This window comes from Labrus bergylta, chromosome 11, assembly GCF_963930695.1.
Source record: "Labrus bergylta chromosome 11, fLabBer1.1, whole genome shotgun sequence".
NCBI classification, from domain to species: domain Eukaryota; kingdom Metazoa; phylum Chordata; class Actinopteri; order Labriformes; family Labridae; genus Labrus; species Labrus bergylta.
The window spans coordinates 2,995,314-3,016,287 of record NC_089205.1 but is presented as its reverse complement, the minus strand read 5'-3'; the positions used below and the strand labels follow the sequence as shown (position 1 = coordinate 3,016,287).

The following is a 20,974-nucleotide window of genomic DNA, read 5'->3' as shown; positions in this document are numbered from 1 at the left end:
ACACACACACACACACACACACACACACACACACACACACACACACACACACACACACACACACACACACACACACACACCCCTTTCAGTTCAGTGTTTGTGTTCATGATATTCAGTCAGAGTCAGTTAGCAGCACTGACACACTGATGAAATGGGAACACTAGCATGCTAATAAACTGTACTGGTCAGAAATTGTACTAGGAGGCTTGCAGGAAAGATTCCAGGTAAAGTCGGGTAAAAACTTGTTGGGTGAAAAGAGGGGGGTTCATCCGAAGATTTCAAGAAGTTTTCAGAGATTTTGTGCAAGAATGAAAACACCAAGAGAGATCCAATCGAGTCAACGGCCCTTACATCTGAATTTATTTCACTTTAAAGTGTTACACGGCCTCACTTTCAACTACACGAAAAGATGATTGAACCTTTATATGTGTAGCTCAGCTGATTGTCCTCAGATCATCCCGAGTTAAAGCTGACCTGATCAAACCCTCAGACTGAGACACTCTGAAAAAAGTAGGGATCGACACTTTCATTTATCATACTTACGTACTCGCTAAACAAGACGGCACAGCCTTTTCTTCAAACTGAATAAATAGTTAGAGCCTTTTAAAACAGAAACTAATAAAAACATTCACTCAGTCTTTAATAGTAAATATGTCGGACTCCTCCTCTCCAACTACCGAGTTCAAAGGCGGTAAATGCTCAAGTCGGAGTCCAATCAGAGTCATGTCTGAGTCAAGTTGGACCCCAGTCTAAGGGCTGGATTCAAGTACTGACTCTAAAAACTGGAAATCTCACACTCTCTCATGTCAAACTGGACTTTAGAGTAAACAAAAATGGAGGACAACGGGCAGGAAGAATTGTCGATATTATTTGTACTTTAAACTGAAAAATATTGAGGAAAGAAGTTAAACTACAGATGAAGGTGTGAACATGCACTGTATTCAATTCAATTCAATTTATTTGTATAGCGTCAACTCATAACAAGTGTTATCTCAAGACACTTTACAAAAAGCAGGTAAAAGACCTCACTCATTGTTATATTACAAAGTCCACTGTACATTTTACAAAGCGAGCTGGAGGAGATTCTTTACATGCTGTGGCTGTGGACAATCTACAGAGTGTATGCTCAGCCTCCTCAAGGTTTCCCCCCCTCAGGAGATCACATTTGAAAACGGGGCGGGCCCAATGTTCTTCAAATCAGTTCACTCCTGACACACCTCCCACCACAGGAACACAAACAAAAAAAAACTTTGCTCTAGATGTCAAAAGGGGAGAATCTGCCCCTGAAATCGGTCTGATTATGTTGGAGTGTGTACCGCGCTGATCCTGATGTGTGTGAACATGCACGCAGGCTGGAACACTCGGCAGTCATTGGTTCGTGTTTGTGTTGCCATGATGTCTGCATGTTTGTTGTTTGATTTGCAAGCAGCAGCACAAACAATAAAAAGGTCATTTTGTGTGTTTTTTTTAATGTATGACATTATTCTCTGTGACCTGCTCGTTAATGGCCTGCAAGCTGCAGCTGACGGGGTTTTTTTCTCAAAATATTTAGTTTTTAATGAAGTTATTATTTCACAAGGTCAGGAACAGGACCAATTATCTCCCCTGAGCATAACCATCTCTTTCACCTGTGACATAACATGTGTGTGTGTGAGTGTATAACACCCTTTCTCCCCCTTATGTCTCCACCCGCCTCAGACCCCCATTCCTCAGCTATTCTCACTACACAGGAACCAACGGGGGGACGCAAAAGCAGAAGCGTAGCGAGACGTACCCCCACCCTAAGTCTCGACTTCCCACCCTTCCTGAACCCCACTCATGTACCAGACTCAACCCACCCTTCCTAGACCCCGTCTCATCCCTCCCTTCCTAGACCCCGTCTCATCCCTCCCTTCCTAGACCCTTCAGCAAATTTCAAGCAAACAGTTTTATACCGTCCGATGGCGTGGTCTGCTGAAGAATTACAAAGAGAAACTCTGATCTGATCTTTGGATTCACTGTGAACACAGAGAGGAGGGGGACACCACCACCATGGTTACCATCGGGCCTCGTATGCGAATGTGTGTGTGTGTGTGTGTGTGTGTGTGTGTGTGTATTAAAAAGAGCGGGAGGGGGCAGTGAAATGTTAATGAGGGCAGTGGGATGTGAACAAACAGCTTCCAGCCTGATGAATCCATTCAGACACTCAGAGTGTGTGTGTGTGTGTGTGTGTGTGTGTGTGTGTGTGTGTGTGTGTGTGTGTGTGTGTGTGTGTGTGTGTGTGTGTGTGTGTGTGTGTGTGAATCAAAATATAAGTGGACATCGATGACCCAGCAGGTTTGTCCGGGTGACCATAATATCATGTGGTTTTATTTTCCACATGAAGACACAGAGAGGATGGTTTGAGTGTAACACTTTAATGTGATCTCATTCATCATATTTATAAATCATCATCTCTTTAGTATGAGAAGTCATTATTTTATTTATCGCTTAATGTTGGTGCATTTGTTTTGTTTATTAGAGTTCATCCTCAATATGTGCAGAGGCCTGAACTAGGGCTGGGCACCGGTAGCCTAGTGGTTAGTGTGTCCTCCCCATGCACGGAGAATGCTGTCCGCCAAGTTGGCAGTCCGGGTTCAAATCCGACCTGGGGCTCCCTTCCCCTATGCCATCCCACTTTCTCTCCCTCTCTTATTTCTGACTCATTTCTGATGTCATACCCAAGTTATCTTTTGGTGACCTGTCTTCACTAAAGATTTTGCTAAGTAGCCACATGAAGCTAGTTATCAACCTGATGAGTAAAACTAGATTTTCTATGAACGCCTTCATGAGGCAGGCTTAGCAGCTTACAGCCAATTACACACATGAACCAGTCTGCTGTCAGAAGATTATCAGATTTTTTTATAAACTCTTCTGGTATGAAAAAATATATAGAAGATACACATACTCAGAACATATATCACACAGCTGCAGAGACAAACGCAGGAAGAATTGTGAGTGTGAGCGTGTAAATTAAGTTTATAATATCACTTTATCATCATTAACAAAAGCGATCTGAATATATAACTCCTGTTTCCTCCCTTGAATTAATTGTTTTCTCATGTGTGGCCTGCGTGTGACGGTTAAAGTTATATTGTTATATTTCAGCTGCAGTCCTGAGGGTGTGCAGAGCTAATAAAAAATAATATAAAGACATAACTGAAAGCGATGTAGCCAACACTTAGATTTATGTCTTCTCTGCACAACAGAAGGTGTCAGTGCTTTGTTTAGGCTCTGTTGTAGGATAATAACTGGAATGCATTATGAACATCTTTTTTTGTTTGTTTTTAATTTCCCTCTGGATCAATAAAGTATCTTATGGAAAGTATCTTATGGAAGCAAATAAGAGACATAATTATTTGAATTTTAACAGCCACTGAATGTAAAATATTGAAATTTAAACACCACTGAATTTATAGAATTGAAATATTTAACTTTGAAAACAATGTATCTGAATTTATTTGTCCTGAATTCAACAATTTATAATTCAGATCCAAAAATTCAAGTGTCATAATTTCAACATTAAAAAGATTCAGTGGTGGTTAAGTTTTAATATTTAACATTCAGTGGCTGTTAAAATTCAAATAATTATGTCTCTTATTTGCTTATCTATCTATCATCTTTCACCGTCATATAATTTATATTAAAAATCCTATGGGAAGGTGTTTGTCTCTCTCCCTCCTCCTTACTCACCATCAGTTCACAGACCTCTGTGATCAAGAGCTCTGATTGGTCAGTAGGCGGAGTTTAATCTAGGTGTTCTCTTATCCTGAACATAAACTGCTCTGGAGCAGATGAGGAGTTCAGCAAACACATGTTACCATGGCGAGTCCTGAAAGGCCAGAGTTAACACTGAAGTTACCACGGTAACTGAATATCCTGCTGCAGAGAACAGGCACCTGGTCTCACACATTTAACACCTTTACAGTTTGTATCAGCAACGACAACAAAATGCTGCAGAGCTACACTATAGTAGAAATCAACAACAACAACAACGACAGTGACAGAAACAAAAACTACTCTAAAGCCAGTGTTTAAGGGTGTTTGTCAGTTCACATGACGTGATCTGTTTGTCCCTTTTATGATCTGATGTCTCGTACTCTGAGTCTCTGTGCTGCGCTCATTGGGGACAGATGGTTGTCGAGGTTAAATATTGAAAAAGTCAGCGTGTTCTGTGTGTGTGTGCGCTTCAGGCTAACTCTGATTCATTCAATATTTAACCATTACTTCAGAGTCTCCTCAACATTCAAACACAGAAAATACAGCAGACAGGAGAGAAACAGGATGGGATGAAACATTTTTTTAATGTTTCATACACAAACCTTTGAGAATCACTGAAGGGGAAGTGAATTCATGTTCACCTGTCTGTGGATCAGCTGTTTGTGTCACAACACATTTTTTTTTATCCAATAGTCTTTTAAATGTTCCCTACATAAACACAGGACTTAAACACAGAAATAAGAAATAAAATAAATGTAAATCTCCATTCACTGACTATCCTTTACTCTAGTGTTGTACTACTTGAAACCGGTCTTGGTCTCAAGAGACCACTTTATGAAGGTCTCGTCTCAGAATCAAAAGCATTTTTACTCGGTCTTGTTTCGGTGTCAGACTGGACGGACTCCAGATTTTAAATCAAGACCGGTCAAGACCACCACTTCTTGGCTATTTTTCCACATCATGACTGTGAGTAGAAGGAAAATCCCCCCTTTTCAAAAACAATGAGAAACCTCAATTCATTTATAATTACATTTTTATCACCGGTTACGGCCGCAACCTTCCCGGTAGTAGGGTCTGCGTGACACGCCCGCTGCACACAAGAAGATGATTTTTCATTGATATTTATGGTCTTGTCTCGGTCTCGCCCTTTTCCTTGTCTTGGTCTCAGAGCACTCTGGTCTCTGTTAGTTCGAGCTTGACTACAACACTACTTGACCAATACCCTCTCAAAGTTCCAACAGCTCCTCAAGATGAGACATAACATAAAAAGAACCACACAGAAGAGGCGGACAAAGTCCAACACTATGAGAGTTTAGCCTTTATATCGATGCCATGTTTAGTTTGACATAGTCATCATATCATCAAAACAGCAGAGAGGTACATACTGAAACTCGAAAAACCCAATGAAGCAGTTTCATTACGTCCACAGAGAAAACAGCGGCTCCGAGCATACATCCTAAGGTCGTGCATCAGTAGAGGGATATAAACGTCATCACCCCTTACTGCTGGCACACGGGGAATTGTCCTGAGAATTTCCTGCTGCGCTCTCAGGTCATCCTGACTTCACACAGAGATTTAACAAGGAGCCTGGCAGGAAAAATTCTGGGTAAAGTTGACGTGTAAATGATGGCTGTTCAGCTCACCCTGAAAACTGCAGGTGTTTTCCAGGAGTTTTGTGTATGTGTGAGTACAGCACACACGCACGCACGCACGCACGCACACAGAGGATAAAGTGATATATTTCTATCCAAAGACATTAAATGTCAGACGCTCAAAGGACAACTGTTTCTGAATACCTCCCACCCTTGTTTTGTGACTCTTATCTCTGCTGCGCACACACACACACACACACACACACACACACACACACACACACACACACACACACACACACACACACACACACACACACACACACACACACACACACACACACACACACACACACACACACACACACACACACACACACACACACAGTGAGCATGAATGTAAAGGTGTGAGGTCTGTTCAGGTGTCTTTGTCCTCTGAAGAGCACTCGAGCAGAGACTGAACCTCTTCACTTTTTCTTTATAAATCACATCTTTGTGCTGAAATCATGACGAGCAGATCAGCTTTAATTACAGCTGAATAAGAAAAGTCCTTCAGTTTCCTGGAAGTGAGCAGAGCTGTTTTCTGTCTGTGTTTCTCTGTAAATCGTCTCCGGAGACGAGTATTCAAACGCAGAGTCTGCTTAACATGTTAGACACAGTTAATCAGTTCAACCCTCAGGGATAAATAAAGTAATCAATCTCTGTAAAAGAACCAGAAAAGACCATGACACTACTTTTACTGCTCATACAAGATACAGCCCTTCTCTAGGTTGTGCTGTGTTTGTACACAAGTATCTGAACTTCTACACGAGTAAAGAGTGAGTTCACCTTTTCCTCCTCTGGAAGTCAGAGCCAGCTGTAATAACTTGTGAACCTGTGTCTGACCTGTGCTGAAGGTGTCTGATCAGAATTATAATCTGTTTCTTTAATAACACAAGTTTTAGGTGCAGCACTGGGGATATGTCAGGGAGTCAGGGAACCTTGTTTTTACTGCTTTAGTTCCTTAATATCTCTGAGGAATGTACTTCTTTAAAGCTCAGTAACTATCAGTGCTGAAAATCTGTGATTTTCAAACCCAAACACTTCAAAGCGGTTTAATAAATCAGTGAATCAGACTGAATACGAGTGAGAGTGAGGGAGGAAGTAATTCTCCTTCCTGACTAATCCCAGCAGTGAGTGTGTGAGAACAAACTGGAGTTAATTTGTTCATTTATTCATTGTGTTGAAGGAGCAGAAAGAAGTAAACATGACAGTCTGGGCAGATCCTCCTGAAACAGCAATTTCATTCTGTGTCAGCCAGGCACTAACCAGGCCTGATTCAACGGCACACACACTTTAAAGGTCACATATTGTACTTCTTTTAAACAAGGTTATATAACTCTCAGAGGTCCCCAAAATATGTCAGGGGAAAACTCCTCTCTGATCTTGTATTTTAACATGTCTATAAACCCCTCTATTTCAGCCCTACTCAGAACAGGCTGTTTCTGTGTCTGTACCTTTAAATATGCAAATGAGCTGTGTTCGACCACGCGCAAAAGAAACACCTAGCTTTGGGAGTGTGACCCACCTAGGGGAGGGTTTTTACTATTAACCTTGTTTGTGAATAACCTGGAAGTATTTAATTTATCTGTAATTTGACTTCTGTCCCTTATCCTTGAAGACCAACTGATTCCTTCACATAATGTTTTACTCTGTGCAGCATTCACCTCATGTTTACAACAAAACTTTAACTTTCTTTTAAAACTGATGATTTCCTCTTTTATTCTAACATCTTCCTTCAACAACACAAACAAACCATACTCCCACATCAACCCAAAAAATCAAAAAGAAAAGAAACAACAAACGAACACACCAACTGACCAAAAGAACAACTCAACAACAAGCGAAACAACAACCTGACAAACCAAGAAACCAAATGTCTCACTGTTTGGGGAATGAGATGTTTGTAAAAAAAAAAATACAAAAAATAAAAAAGAATGGGAAGGTGTTTAAGAGCAGGTAAATGGAAGTGGCTCCTCCCTGAAATGTCTTTTAAAGCGGTGGTTCTCAACTGGTCTAGCTTTTGGACCCACAACCAACATATTGATGAAAAATCGCAAACTGAATTTCAGATATTTTTCAACCAATCAGATTTCTTCAATGAAAAATGGTGCAGTTCTGAACTCAGTAAGTACAAAACATGATGGAACAAAGAAACAAAACAAAACAAATATGTTGAAAAAGCACCTCATGGACTTTTTGACATTATTTTTTTTTCCAGGCACACATCAGTGACCCACTGAAAATGGCTCTGCGACCCACTTTTGGGTCCTGACCCACCTTTTGAAAAAAACACTATTTTAGAGGCACATACTAGTGTCCACTAATCTGGTTTCTTTTGCTCTGTGGCACAGGCTGGTCTGTGTTGGCTTTCCTCCCTCCTGTTAAATATCCAACCCTCTTAGTAGATTTCTACTGGGACAGGTTACATTCAGGCCTACTCTCCACAGACAGTTCTTTCAGAGTCTGCTCCCTGGGCCAACAGAACAGGTGTGGAGGCCGCTGTCTGCTTTCTGCCGCAGTTTGGTGAGCTGAAACTGAGCTCATTTATGGTTTTAACAGATTTAAAGAAAGACATGTGCTCTCTGTCTGGATTTAATGAGAATGTTTTTACAGTGTGGACTCTAATAAACAACCTGAGAGAGCTTGGACCAACTCTGCCTGATATGTTCTACAAACAACAATTCAATCTACAACGCTGAGAGAAAATGAACAGCAGGAAAATCAGTTGTTCTTTTTTTTAGTGCGTGTGTGTGTGTGTGTGTGTGTGTGTGTGTGTGTGTGTGTGTGTGTGTGTGTGTGTGTGTGTGTGTGTGACTGCCTGCAGGCTCTGTGTTCACGATGTAATTTAAGCTGCTTCTCTCTCTCAGACTTTGCTGCTAGAGTTTTGGCTCCTGAAACACAGCGAGCAGCCCCTGATTAAACCTGATTAACACCACCCACCCACGCACGCACACACACACACACACGCACGCACGCACGCAAACGTAAACGCACACACACAGTTATTTGGATGTTTGACATTTGCAGAAATTGTTCTGTGTATCTCGTTACCTCAGCCAGGTTCTGTTTACATCCTGTCTGCTCCTGCAGAGTCGACCAGAGAAACCCCTTCAACATGTTCAGTCTGCTGCATATAGAGCTCCAATTAGAATTCTGCAGGTTAGCTAGCTGCTTGTTTGTGTCGCAACTAAATATACAAAATCAAAGACAATGAGACCTGAGGTTTATGTTTGTTGTGTGTCAGGGGCTTTATGATACCAAAACAGATTGATCAAAACAAGTGACTTTACCTTCACTGTCTCTGCGGTAGTCTGAGGGGTGGACAAGGGGAGGAGCTTAGGAGGGAGGGAGGAGTTATAAAAAGCCAAGCTATCAGAGCTAAACAGTCTGTATCTGTAGCTAATCCATTCAGGAGGACTGCTCCGGAGATTCTCCCGACCTGGCTGTTCACATCGCACATCGCATCTCACAGCTGGAAGATTTCGCTGTCAGACTGGAGGGAGGGCGGGGGGGGGGGGTCTCCTGAGGTAAGACGACGCGGAAGTAGCGCTACATGACACTATAATGACAAAATTTGCCTTTATATCAATGCTATGTGTAGTCAAACGGAATCACAACATAAACAAAAAAGTGGAGAAGAACAAAATTTGCGAACAGAAAACCATTTTTTAACTGTTTAAAAACGTGCATGGAGATCGTAGTGGTCACATGCAGACACTCTATGCACTGTGCAGCAGTCACTGTATAGAAACGTCACTCCCCCTCCTATTGGCTCGAGCTGAATTCTCCGGTGAATATCCTGCGGCGTTCTCACATCAGCCCACTCGGACTTGGTGTGGAAAAAATACTAGGGGTCTGTCTGAGCAAACATTTTGGCCAGCTCCTCCTGGATATATCCTGAGTTTTTCAGGAGATTTCTGCAACTGTGAAAGCCTTATTACAGAGTACTGACTGCATCAATCACCAGCTCTGCACCAACCCTAGCACCAGCCCCTGGTTCACTTTGGTGGAAAAGGGGTAAAAAATAATGTGAAAGTATGACCATTATACCTAGGCCTCCATCTAACACCAAACCTGATTCTGTACAAGCCTGTGAGTCGGACATTTTAACATGGGGCTCTATAGGGATCGACTCACTGCAGGAGACAGCCTCTAGTGGACTACACACTAGAGGAAGGAACTACAATTGTTCTGAGGTCTGAGGTTGGTGTTGGTACTGATCAGCAGGTCTCCCTCTGGTCCCCTCTCTCCTGCTTTAATAATGACTCCACATTAAATCAGCAGCACAACAATTATTCCCTGTTATGACTCGTGTCACAGTGAGTCGAGGACTGGGATCTTTAATGGATGCTAAGTGCTCTCAGAGTCTGTTGAGAGCTGTGTGTGTGTGTGTGTGTGTGTGTGTGTGTGTGTGTGTGTGTGTGTGTGTGTGTGTGTGTGTGTGTGTGTGTGTGTGTGTGTGTGTAGGTTACAGACTCAAGATTTAAGCAGACACACAGCTGAATCATTCTGCTGATACAAAGACGCTCTGAAGATGTGATTAATTAAAAACAGCTGGAATCAGAGCAGCATATTTAGACTCCCAACACTATGAGAGCAGAGGAGGATGATGATGATGATGATGATGAAGATGTGAGAAACAACAAGCACGTTAGCAAAACTCTGTTCACATCATTAACACCTTCAGAAGGGGGGGGCATTTGTCTGTCATTTCAACATAAGAATACTCTAATTACCTTACGATCAATTATCAGCAAATCAGATTTCTTTACCAGAAAAAAAGACATCGGTGGTCCTGTGTGTTGTCTGCGTTGTGTTTGGCTCATCAGTATTGCTCAACTGTAGGACAGCGGTCGTTCTTAATGCAATTAACAGCTATGGTGACATATGACTGTGTGAAGAGCTGTCCACGAGTCTGTAACATCCACTTTGCTGACACATGGAGAATCAGCCCTCAGCTCAGTCCTGCTGCTATTTCCTCATCCATCTTTTCCACTCCCCTAGCTGCTGTTTTTCTCTGACATGGTGGCTCGTACTCTGGCTTCACTAGCCCCATCGGCTCTCTGAAGCCTTCCCCTTGCATGAAACTTAATGGGAGCATAACTCCAGTCACTATTTTTGTCATTAGCAGGCTAATCTTTTTCGCTCTCGTTCATCACAACGATGTGCGCTAACAGGGCTAGCACATGAGGTGATGTGACTGCCTGTTTTTTGTCTGTTGGTTTCTTCTTGAACTTTAAAGTCTTTCTATGTGATTTTTCACTCTTAAATATAATAAAAATCAAGTATCTCCTCTGAAAATAACTCTGTGAGTCATGACTGTCTACAATGGGTGTAACACCCGAGTCCCACTGTCTGTGATGCTTTCAGAGTCCTATCTTCACTTTGTTTACATCGCCAGGACAGACGGCTGACTCCTCCCCTCATGTATAAAAGTTATTTAATTGAGGGACTAGAGAAAAGAAGAATAACATACTGTACTCACTGCTTAACTGTGTTTCTAGATCACGCTCATTTCAGGTAAATTTACATGCAGTGTGACGATACGAGCATAATAAAGATCGCTAGCATTAGCATGCTAACACAACAATGCAGCGCAAGTTGTTTTGGTTTCATGGGGTGACATCTGCTGGATTAAAAAATTGCATATAAAGCCTTTAATGACATGTGGCAAATGAGGTTAAACATGGAACTAGTATTTCTATGATATGCACGTTTAACACTTCATATTCGTCACTGCATGTTATCGTTGTTGTTTGTCAAAGTACTTCCAGACATCACTTTAACATGCTCACAGCTCAAATGGCGCATGTATCGCTTAGTGAACTGAACTAGTGTAGACTCAAACAACGCGTGCCCAGGTGAGTGAGTTGTGAAATGTTACTGACAACCACAACGATAACTCAATACTCGAGTAATCGTAGCCATCCCTAGTTCACGAACAGGGAAAAAGACACATGACTCAATGATTTTCATTCTCTGTTTTCAGAAAGCAGGAGAAGAGTGTAAACTAGGACTGTCATGTCAAAACAACTTTGGCTACAACACACCTTTAATAGCTGCAGGTCTCACCTGTGTGTGTGTGTTTTCACCTGTTTGAACAGTTTTTTTCCTGCTCATTAAAACATCCTAAACAGAACCGAGAGACACTCACAACGACGACAGGTTGTTATACTTTAAAAAGATTAGCATGTGGATTTTATTTAATGACTTCTGTCGTTCTTCATCATCTGTTTTCAGTTTGACCTGTGAATAAGCTGAGGTCTCATCTGAACACCTTCATTTGATCCTCTGATCTGTTCGAGTTTACCTTTGTGTCTGAGGTCCAGCTTGAGTCCATCAGCTCTGGGCTCACTGCCTCCAACCCCCCACCCCGGTGTCTCACACACTCTGCTGTGCTCAGTCTGCTAACATGCTAACAGCTCCATTCAACACAATGAATTCACGCTAATGACTCACTGATGCTTACCTGACACACACACACAAACACACACACAAACAGGCTGCAGAGCTTAAGATTAGCCTTACAGATGCTAAATTGTGTGTGTGTGTGTGTGTGTGTGTGTGTGTGTGTGTGTGTGTGTGTGTGTGTGTGTGTGCGTGCGTGTGTGAGTGCTGCAGAAACACAAAGACACACACATCAGCAGCAGAGAGACCAACAAAGGCACAAAACACAGCCAGGAACACCAGCACATCCAACGGCATTCCTGCATATACTGAACAATAGCGCGCACACACACAAGCACGCACACACACACACAGTGAGCAAGCACCAGCACACAACAAGCAGCCCCCCCCCCCCCCCCCCCCCCCCAGCTTTCTTGAAAAGGGGCACCATAAAATCCTCCAACTCTCTCCTTCTCTCTCTCTCTCTCTCTGTCTCTCTCACACACACACACACACACACACACACACACACACAGGGAGGGGGGGGGGGGACTGGCATTTTGGCACGAACAGACGCTCACAAAGCCCACGGGACCCCGAGATGAAGGAGGGAGGAGGGGTAGGGGGGGTCCGTTTCCAGCAGAAGCCTGTGGAGCTAGGAGGTGGGCGGGGGGGGGGGGGCAGTGTGCTCTGCAGGGAGGTCACACACACACACACACACACACACACACGTTACTGCAGAAACACACTCTGAATACTGAGAGGCTGACAGCAGCACTGTTACACACATCACACCAATACACTGACTGCAGAAACACTCACAGGGACGTGCAGAGGATTTCAGAGGGCCGGGGACTGAAACTCATAACATTCATATTTCAATTCAGAATTTTCAAAAGAATTGGGCTAATACATGCCAGATATGAAACACTTTGTGACACTGTTAAAGGAGCAATAAAAAGTATATATGTATATATATATATATATATATATATATATTTAGAACCAACTCATGACTGAGGGTAGCTCAAACAATGATACATACAGTCAATTAATTACACATGCAGTGATGCAAAACCCTTCTAGGAGCCGTTTCTGGATTCAAGATGTGAAGGACTTTTGTACTGTGGTTATCTGACAACACAATGTAGAAACCCTCTCCATGAAGACAGGGAGGTGCTATAGGGTTTTAACTGCAACATGAGCACCACATCAAGTAGACGCTGTAGTTGTATCTATTAGCCTGCCTACACAGCCCCTCAGTGGCTTCAGGCTTCAGGCCTAACCAATACACATATTGTATTGCAATAAGTATTTCCCTGTCAATTAACATGAAGCATTTCATTATGCCCATCACTATGAAACCAAAATGAACAACCGTTATGATCGTACTTTGTCTACATACTTGATGTCTGCCTCGGCCTCAGAGTAACTCATCATCACACTACCCGAGTGTGTATGCATGTTGGGGCTTGTGCATGCAGACGCAGCAGAGAGGGCACCGCGCTGGCCTTGATCACATATCACCCGACCTGATGTTCTTTTTTGACCAAAAGGGCAATCTGTTAGGCTGTGTGCAGGAAAACAGGAAATATTTATTCAAATGAAGGACTCTTTCTCTAAAGAGGGCTAAACGGCAGGTGCTCAAGCCCCTTTTTTGTCTATGTGTACACACACACATTATCTCTCTCACACACACACACACACACACACACACACACACACACACACACACACACATTATCTCTCTCACACACACACACACACACACACACACACACACGCACACACACACACGCACACACACACACACACGCACACACACACACACACACGTCTCATGTTAGCCAGATCTTTATTTAAACAGAACAGACCTTTCAAACATTTTACATGTGTTCTAAATATAAAATATAAATGATCATCATTTCACACGTCGGAGTTTAAACACTGCAGAATTATAGCTTAGCATCTGCTAATACAATTCACTCAGCTTTACATTCATTCAGCTTCAGTCTAGAGCTGACACACACACACACACACACACACACACACACACACACACACACACACACACACACACACACACACACACACACACACACACACACACACACACACACACACACACACACACACACACACACACACAGAGAGAGAGAGATTTATCATCAAACTACACAAAGAAAGATGGCCAAACAATTCAACTGACCCAGAGAAAAAAAAGCTAATTAGCCTAGCTTAGCACAAAACCTGGAGACAGGCAGAACTGTTAGCTTTCCTGCATTAGTATGAAATGAATTAATAAGAACAGAAAGAAAGGTTACCACCTCTGTAGCATAACCTAACCCAGCCTTAATGATGGAGGCTCTGCAGCACATTTTCTACTTGCTGGTTTTGGTGAATTTGTGATGTTTGTATGTCCGAGGTAAAGTTGTTAAATTACGTGTTTCAAAACAATAAAATCTCTGTTATTTCACTGACCGATAGTATCAAGGAGTAACAAAGCTTCAAAAAACGACATCTGCTTCATAAGTCAGGTGTAGAAGAGGGATCAATCCATCCACATTTGCAAACTCCTGCACACTGTCTGCACAAAAACCGCGGCAATGTTTACGAAAACGTGTTCAGGTGTTTCCTGCAATTTCTGTAAGCCAAATTATGCAATTAAGGGTGTCTATAGGACATTACTATTTGTGTTATGGTATCAAACAGGTTTTGATATTGTTTGAATTTATTGACTCGTATCAAAGTTAAAAATTCAAACAACCCTAGTCCGAGTCAGAACATCCAACTGACAGACTTAGATGATGAATAAATGTCTTCCTCTGGACGCAGGTGATCACTACACAATCATTTTAACTTCTAACCCAAACATACATTTCTATTTCTGTGGAGTTAAGATGAGTTTATGGGATAAATCAGTTATTTAGTTCAAAGAACAAACCAAAGAGCTCAGCGTGCTCACGTTAACATCTATATGATACCAGATCCTATGATGTTCATCTGGTACTGATGAGGTTAGACAGAATGATCCTTTTGGACAGCAGCAGGCAGATCTGGTGATTTTGACTGCAGTGAATCATCTTCATCATCTTCATCAATACAGGGCTGATCTCAGATCAGACTAACAGGTTAAAGAAGGTGAGGAGGAGGAGGAAGATAAACAGCTGTGTGCATGTTTATCTGAGGAATAGAATAGGAGGAAGCACACACACACACACACACACACACACACACTCTCACACATACACACACACACACACACACACACACACACACACACACACACACACACACACACACTTGTTCTCCCTGTGGGACAGCAGCGTCCATCTGTCTGTCAGACTCAGAAACATTCACCTGCAGAGGATCAGAAGATGAAGATTCCCCAAGTGTGTGTCTCTGTGTGTGTGTGTGTGTGTGTGTGTGTGTGTGTGTGTGTGTCTGTGTGTGTGTGTGTGTGTGTGTGTGTGTGTGTGTGTGTGTGTGTGTGTCTCTGTGTGTGTGTGTGTGTGTGTGTGTGTGTGTGTGTCTCTGTGTGTGTGTGTGTGTGTGTGTGTGTGTGTGTGTGTGTGAGGCCTGCTCTGCTGTCTGAGGCTGCAGCAGATTTGGAAGTTAATCGATTAGATCAGTAATCGATCACACACTCACGGTGCTCCTATAGAAGGTAAATGAGCAGATTTACCATCAATATTCAACACACAAACACACACACACACACACACACACACACACACACACACACACACACACACACACACACACACACACACACACACACACACACACTCCGCAGCCTGCAACGCACCACAGCCTCACAGAGAGCCGGACCGGACCCCGAGCTGTCCCGGATCAGATCTAACCCGCAGTCTGACGCGGGTCATCTGTTCTCCCGCCGCAGCGCGTGCAGCCCCGCAGCGCGTGCAGCCCCGCAGCTGCAACAGCGGCAGCAGCACGGATCGAAACCGGAGATTTAGAGCAGATCCAACCTGATCAGGTCCTCTCTGTCTGCAGACACACATTCAAACAGAGACGTACCCGGGCTGCGGAGCCCCGTTCCCCCCGTTCCCCCCGTTCTGCACTTTCTCCTCCCCTGGTGTGTGAGCGGCAAAGCCCGCGGGACTCACCCGGCTCTACTGCAGAAGATCCCGGTTAGAAAGTCCGTCTGTGTGTCGGTACCATCCACAGCTCCAGTCCCGCTCTCTCACTCTCTCTAACTGTCCGCTCGTGTCTCCGCTGCTGCTCGAGCCGCGCGCCACCGACAGACCGCCTCACGCGCGGGAGAGCGCGAGCACAGCGCAGCCTACCGGCGAGTGCGCGTGGTGTGGCCATATAGATCTGCATAGTTTATGTAAAATAACGAGATTCAGTGTGTAGTTTGATCGCAGACAGAAACACCCTTTAATGTTTGGTTAATGTTACCATAAATGTATAAATATATTATAATATAAACCTACATTAGCCTATAGATGTTTTATTTCCTACTGCAACCTGAAGGGGGGGGGGGGGTAATTGGGACTGTTTTAGAATTTCAACATTGTGTATCCTATCCCATATAAACAAGTAGGCTATTATTTATTCCAAAAATACTGCAAATAATTGAAATCGTATTTTTTTTCTCTGTGTTTAATCAGAGCATGCACATATGGGGCACTGTCATGTAAAGGATTATTTTATTCATTAATAAAGGCTTCAGCTGTGTAAAAACATGATGTCACAGAGGATGAGAAACATAAAGCAGCCTGAAGCAGCAGAAACATATTCATATTACTTCTGATGTCTCATCAGTTTCATGTTTCCATCTAATTCTGTCTGACATGTTGTCCCTGATGCTTTGATTCCTTCTGATAAAACAGCTAAAGTCTGTCCTTTTTCTTACCTCATGCTTCACAGAGATAACTTCCTGTTTGATGCTTGCCCCGCCCCTGTCACACCAATGACAGGAGCGGTTTGATTTGTGGTCTCAGTTCAATCTCGGAAAAAAAAAAGTAAAACATTTTCCCTTCTGGAGAGAGTATAAACAGTTTACTTACAAAGATCAATTTGTTTACATGATCATTAAAGGTGCACTATGCAGTTTTGGTACAGGAATGTGAAAGTTGGAGAAGTGTACATATTCTGTGGTATATGTTAATAACTCTATACACAGGAAAATTTGGTCCCTGGAACACTGTTTGAAGATAAAATGCTATGCGAGAAGTTATAGTGAGGGGTCCGCAACAGTGAAACCGTAACTCTCCTGGTAGCTTTTAAGCTCCAAACAGTGTTCCAGAGACCTATTTATTTTCTTTGAGTAAAGTTTGTGTATTCAGTTCAGAAAAACTAGCATAGAATTAATTGTTTCATGCAGACCTGTAGGGACAGGGACGGGTAGCTGTTTGTACTTCAGTCAGTGTTCAAATTATAAAAAGAAAAGAAGAACAAATCTTCATTGTCCACATGAAGCTGCAGCTTTGCACAGAAGCATCCAACTTGTTTCACACCCCCTCTAGAATTTCAAACACTGAACATCAAAAATTGGACATGATGAATCATCTGTGTTTTCATCAGGATTCAGTCAGAGTTTGAAGTCAGAGAAAAGGTCAAATGTCAGAGCTGCAGACCTCAAAAACCCACTGAAGACTCTGTATTTAGAACAAACTAAATCACAAAGTTAAGCTTCATCGTTCAGGATTTATCTGATACATACTCAAAAGGATGGCCATTTAAATCAAGGCCATGCAATACAAACATTATGACTGTGAAAGATACATTTCTAAAGACAAATGTAGAAAAAATAAATAATTTATAAATCCACAAAAAGGAAGAAGATATCGTGCAATGAGCAGTGTGTGTATGCGTGTGTGTGTGTGTGTGTGCATCGTATATATGTTCCAGCTCCACAGTGTGTTGTGAAGATGAGGTAACACAGACCTGAGGGGGGGGCGGAATTTACAGTCCTGACGGGGTGATAGAAGAAGCTCCTCTTGAGTCCTTCTGTGTCTTCTTGATGTTGGGCGTGGGTCTAAGTGTAGCCTCTCAAACAGTCCATCATAACTACATCAAACAACAACAGTAATGACAAAGACAACAACATTTACAACAACAGTCCAAACAGTACTTTAATGAGGTGATGGAAATTCTTCATGTAACTGTCTGTCCTGGTTGTGCTCCTCATTGTGAAGAAGTCCTGGAGGGTGGGGGAAGTGTTTTACCCATGGTTCCCCTCTGCTGTCTTCAGGACTTGTGGAACTTGGTTAATGAGTCCGTCAGTCATCTTCACAGTCCATGCAATTGGCTGGGTATAGAGACGTCATAATAGGATCAGACTCAACTCAAGTTCTCATTGGCTATTGTAGGAGGAACAGTAAACTGAAGGTCAGAATTGGCCAAATGGTAACTTGTAAATGGGCTTGTATATTTCTTCTCTAATCTTCTGACTACTCAAAGCACTTTTACACCGCATGTCACACCTACACATTCACACACTGATGACAGAGGTTTCTATGTAAAGTGACCATCACAAGTAACTAATTCATACACACTCAAACACCAAAGACGAACAGAGGTGTCAAGTAACAAAGTACAAATACTTTGTTACCTTACTTAAGTAGAAGTCTATACTTTACTGGAGTAATTATTTTTCAGCTGACTTTTTACTTCAACTCCTTACATTTTCACACAATTATCTGTACTTTCTACTCCTTACATTTTAAAAATAGCCTCGTTACTACTATTTCATGCCGCCTTGTCATCGGTTTATTATAGTCATTATGTCCTTTAGAAATGTTTTTTTTGGGGAGGTGGGGTAGAGCACTATAGACCCCTATGGCTCAGCCTAAGCTTTTGTCCTTAATGGCATTTTTTCCCCCTTACATTACTTTTACTTTTATACTTGAAGTAGTTTTGAAACCAGTACTTTTACACTTTTACTTGAGTAAAAAGCTTGAGTTGATACTTCAACTTCTACAGAAGTCTTTTTAAACCCTAGTATCTATACTTCTACCTGAGTAATGAATGTCAATACTTTTGACACCTCTGCAGACGAAGCATCATGAGCAATTCGATGTTAAGTTAAATCATCGTTTTTTTTGTCAGTGGTCTAACAGATGGGTTGGTTGTGGCTGCTGTGGTTGTTGGATCTTGAAATGGTTGACATAGTCGTTCTCACAGAAACCGTAGCTTTCTAACAACGTATGGCATCATGAGCAATATCTATAAAAAGCAGAAGTGGTTTTCAGATATTTAAAAAAAAAAGGATTTTTACAGTTTTATATTTTCAGAGCTTTAGAATTATATTTTAAAGCTTCAAACTATTTTTTTTTAAAACAAATGGTCTGTACTGAGGTTCTTAAATATCCACTCAGTCTTTTCAAAGTATTAACCCTCTGTGATCTAATGTCAGCACTAAACGTCTCCCACACACTCGTGTTCACATTTTACACGCAGCTCTGTACAGTAGATTTATAGAGTCTGCCAACAAATCCCTAACAGCTGATTGGCTGACCGTTTAAATGTCCTGATTTCACGCCTGCAGATCATTCTAATTACTGCAGTCTGAATGTGAACACGAGATTATAACGAGGAAATTTAATTAATATTCAGCAATAAACTATTTCTGTTCATCTACAGGGCAGGGTGAAGGAAGAGGAGGAGGGGGGGTGAGTGTGTGTGTGTGAGTGTGTGTGCTCTGTTATCGATCCAATAAGATGTTGTCCTTGTTTCTGAAGGTTGCCTGCTTGACACCACAGAGCAGTAAATCTCAGTAGGGGGAGTGGTATCTCCTTCATTGTCTCCTTTTCTTTTTCATTGTCTCCTCATCTCCTTTATTTGCACCCTCTCTCTTTTGTCTACTCCTCTCCTTCACCGTTACCTCCACTTCTTCATTGTCTCCTTCTCTCCTTCATCAATTCCTCCTCTCCTTTATCATCTTTTCATCTCCTTCCTCTCTTCCTCTCTTTCTTCATTGCCATTTCTTTTTCTTTGTCACTTCCTTTCCTTCATCATCTCATTTTCTTCATTATCTCCTCTCCTTTATTATCTCATTTTCTTCTCCTTTATCGTCTCCTCCTTTCCCTTATTGTTTGCTCCCCTTATTCTTGTCTTTCTCTTCTTGAGTTTGTCCTCTCCTTCATTGTCTCCTCTTTCTATTTGTGTCATTTCTTTCATCATCTCCTCTTCTCCCTCATTGTCTCCTCCTTTCCTAAATCATATCCTCCTTTCCTTCATTGTCTCCTCCTCTCCTACATCGTATCCTCCTTTCCTTTATTGTTTCCTTATTTTACTTATCCTCCCCTCCTCTCCTTCATGACTGCTTGTTGTGGGCTTGTGTGCCCTGCTCTTTGTCTGACAGAACTGAGAGGTTATAAATCTCTCCTCTTCTGTATTCAAATCTAAAATCAGGACCTTTCTTTCTTTTTCACCAACAGTCTCAGCACAATAAACAGCTGGTCTAACTGTGTAAAGTTAACCTGTAAATGTGAGCACACACAAAGGTGAAGCTGATTGGTTGTGCTGTATAGTTACTTTACTAAGTCAAACCGAAATTAAGCCTTTCACACTATTAACCGCAGTTCAAAATGTCATGGTGAGTTATTTTTAAAGCCTCCGCTACACTGGGTGTTTCTGTTCTCATGCCCAAAAAGGGGTGGAATGTTATTTTTGGTGCAATCTGCACAGAACAAAGTGACACCACCCTACCAGTTATTTATACGGTCCTTCAAAGACAGGTTACAATTAGATTTACTACAGGGAGGCTGCAGTGAAGCCTTTTATCCACCAAAGACACGAGTGAAGTCAGAATGTGTGGGAGGGATTTCAGATGCACCAAGAAGGATAGGGACTTATTCGAGACCTGTCTTCAAAAGTTGCACCTTAAACTTGATACAGCATCTTTGAAATCAGATCACCACCCAGCATACACGCCACAGTTAAGGTATGATAACTGAGTGATACACACATACAGCTCCTCCTGATAATATTTGGAGTTTTTCAGGAGTTTTCTGCGTGTGAAATCCCAAAAAGTGAACAATCAACATCACTCACATCAAACATCAAACATTATTTAGTAATGTCCAGAGAAAATTAAGTAAATAGATAACATCATGATCTTAAAATACCAGCGCAAACCTGCAAAGTAACAAAGTAACGCAGTAACGCGGCACTATGAAAGAATAAAAAAGTCCTCTGCAGGACTTCAGTCAATGATCATTGAAGGTTTCTTCCTCCAGTCTGTG

At 42.2% G+C, this 20,974-nt stretch overlaps 1 protein-coding gene across 1 annotated transcript in view; it reads right to left on the bottom strand.

The window, feature by feature from the left end:
- The window catches only part of fat3a (FAT atypical cadherin 3a), a 151,370-nt gene extending 135,358 nt beyond the window's left edge, over positions 1–16,012 (bottom strand). Inside the window, exon 1 of the mRNA XM_065959912.1 lies at positions 15,887–16,012. The gene's annotated coding sequence lies outside the window, so the exon portion shown is untranslated. The remainder of the gene's footprint in view (positions 1–15,886) is intronic.
- Positions 16,013–20,974: the final 4,962 nt, after the last annotated feature.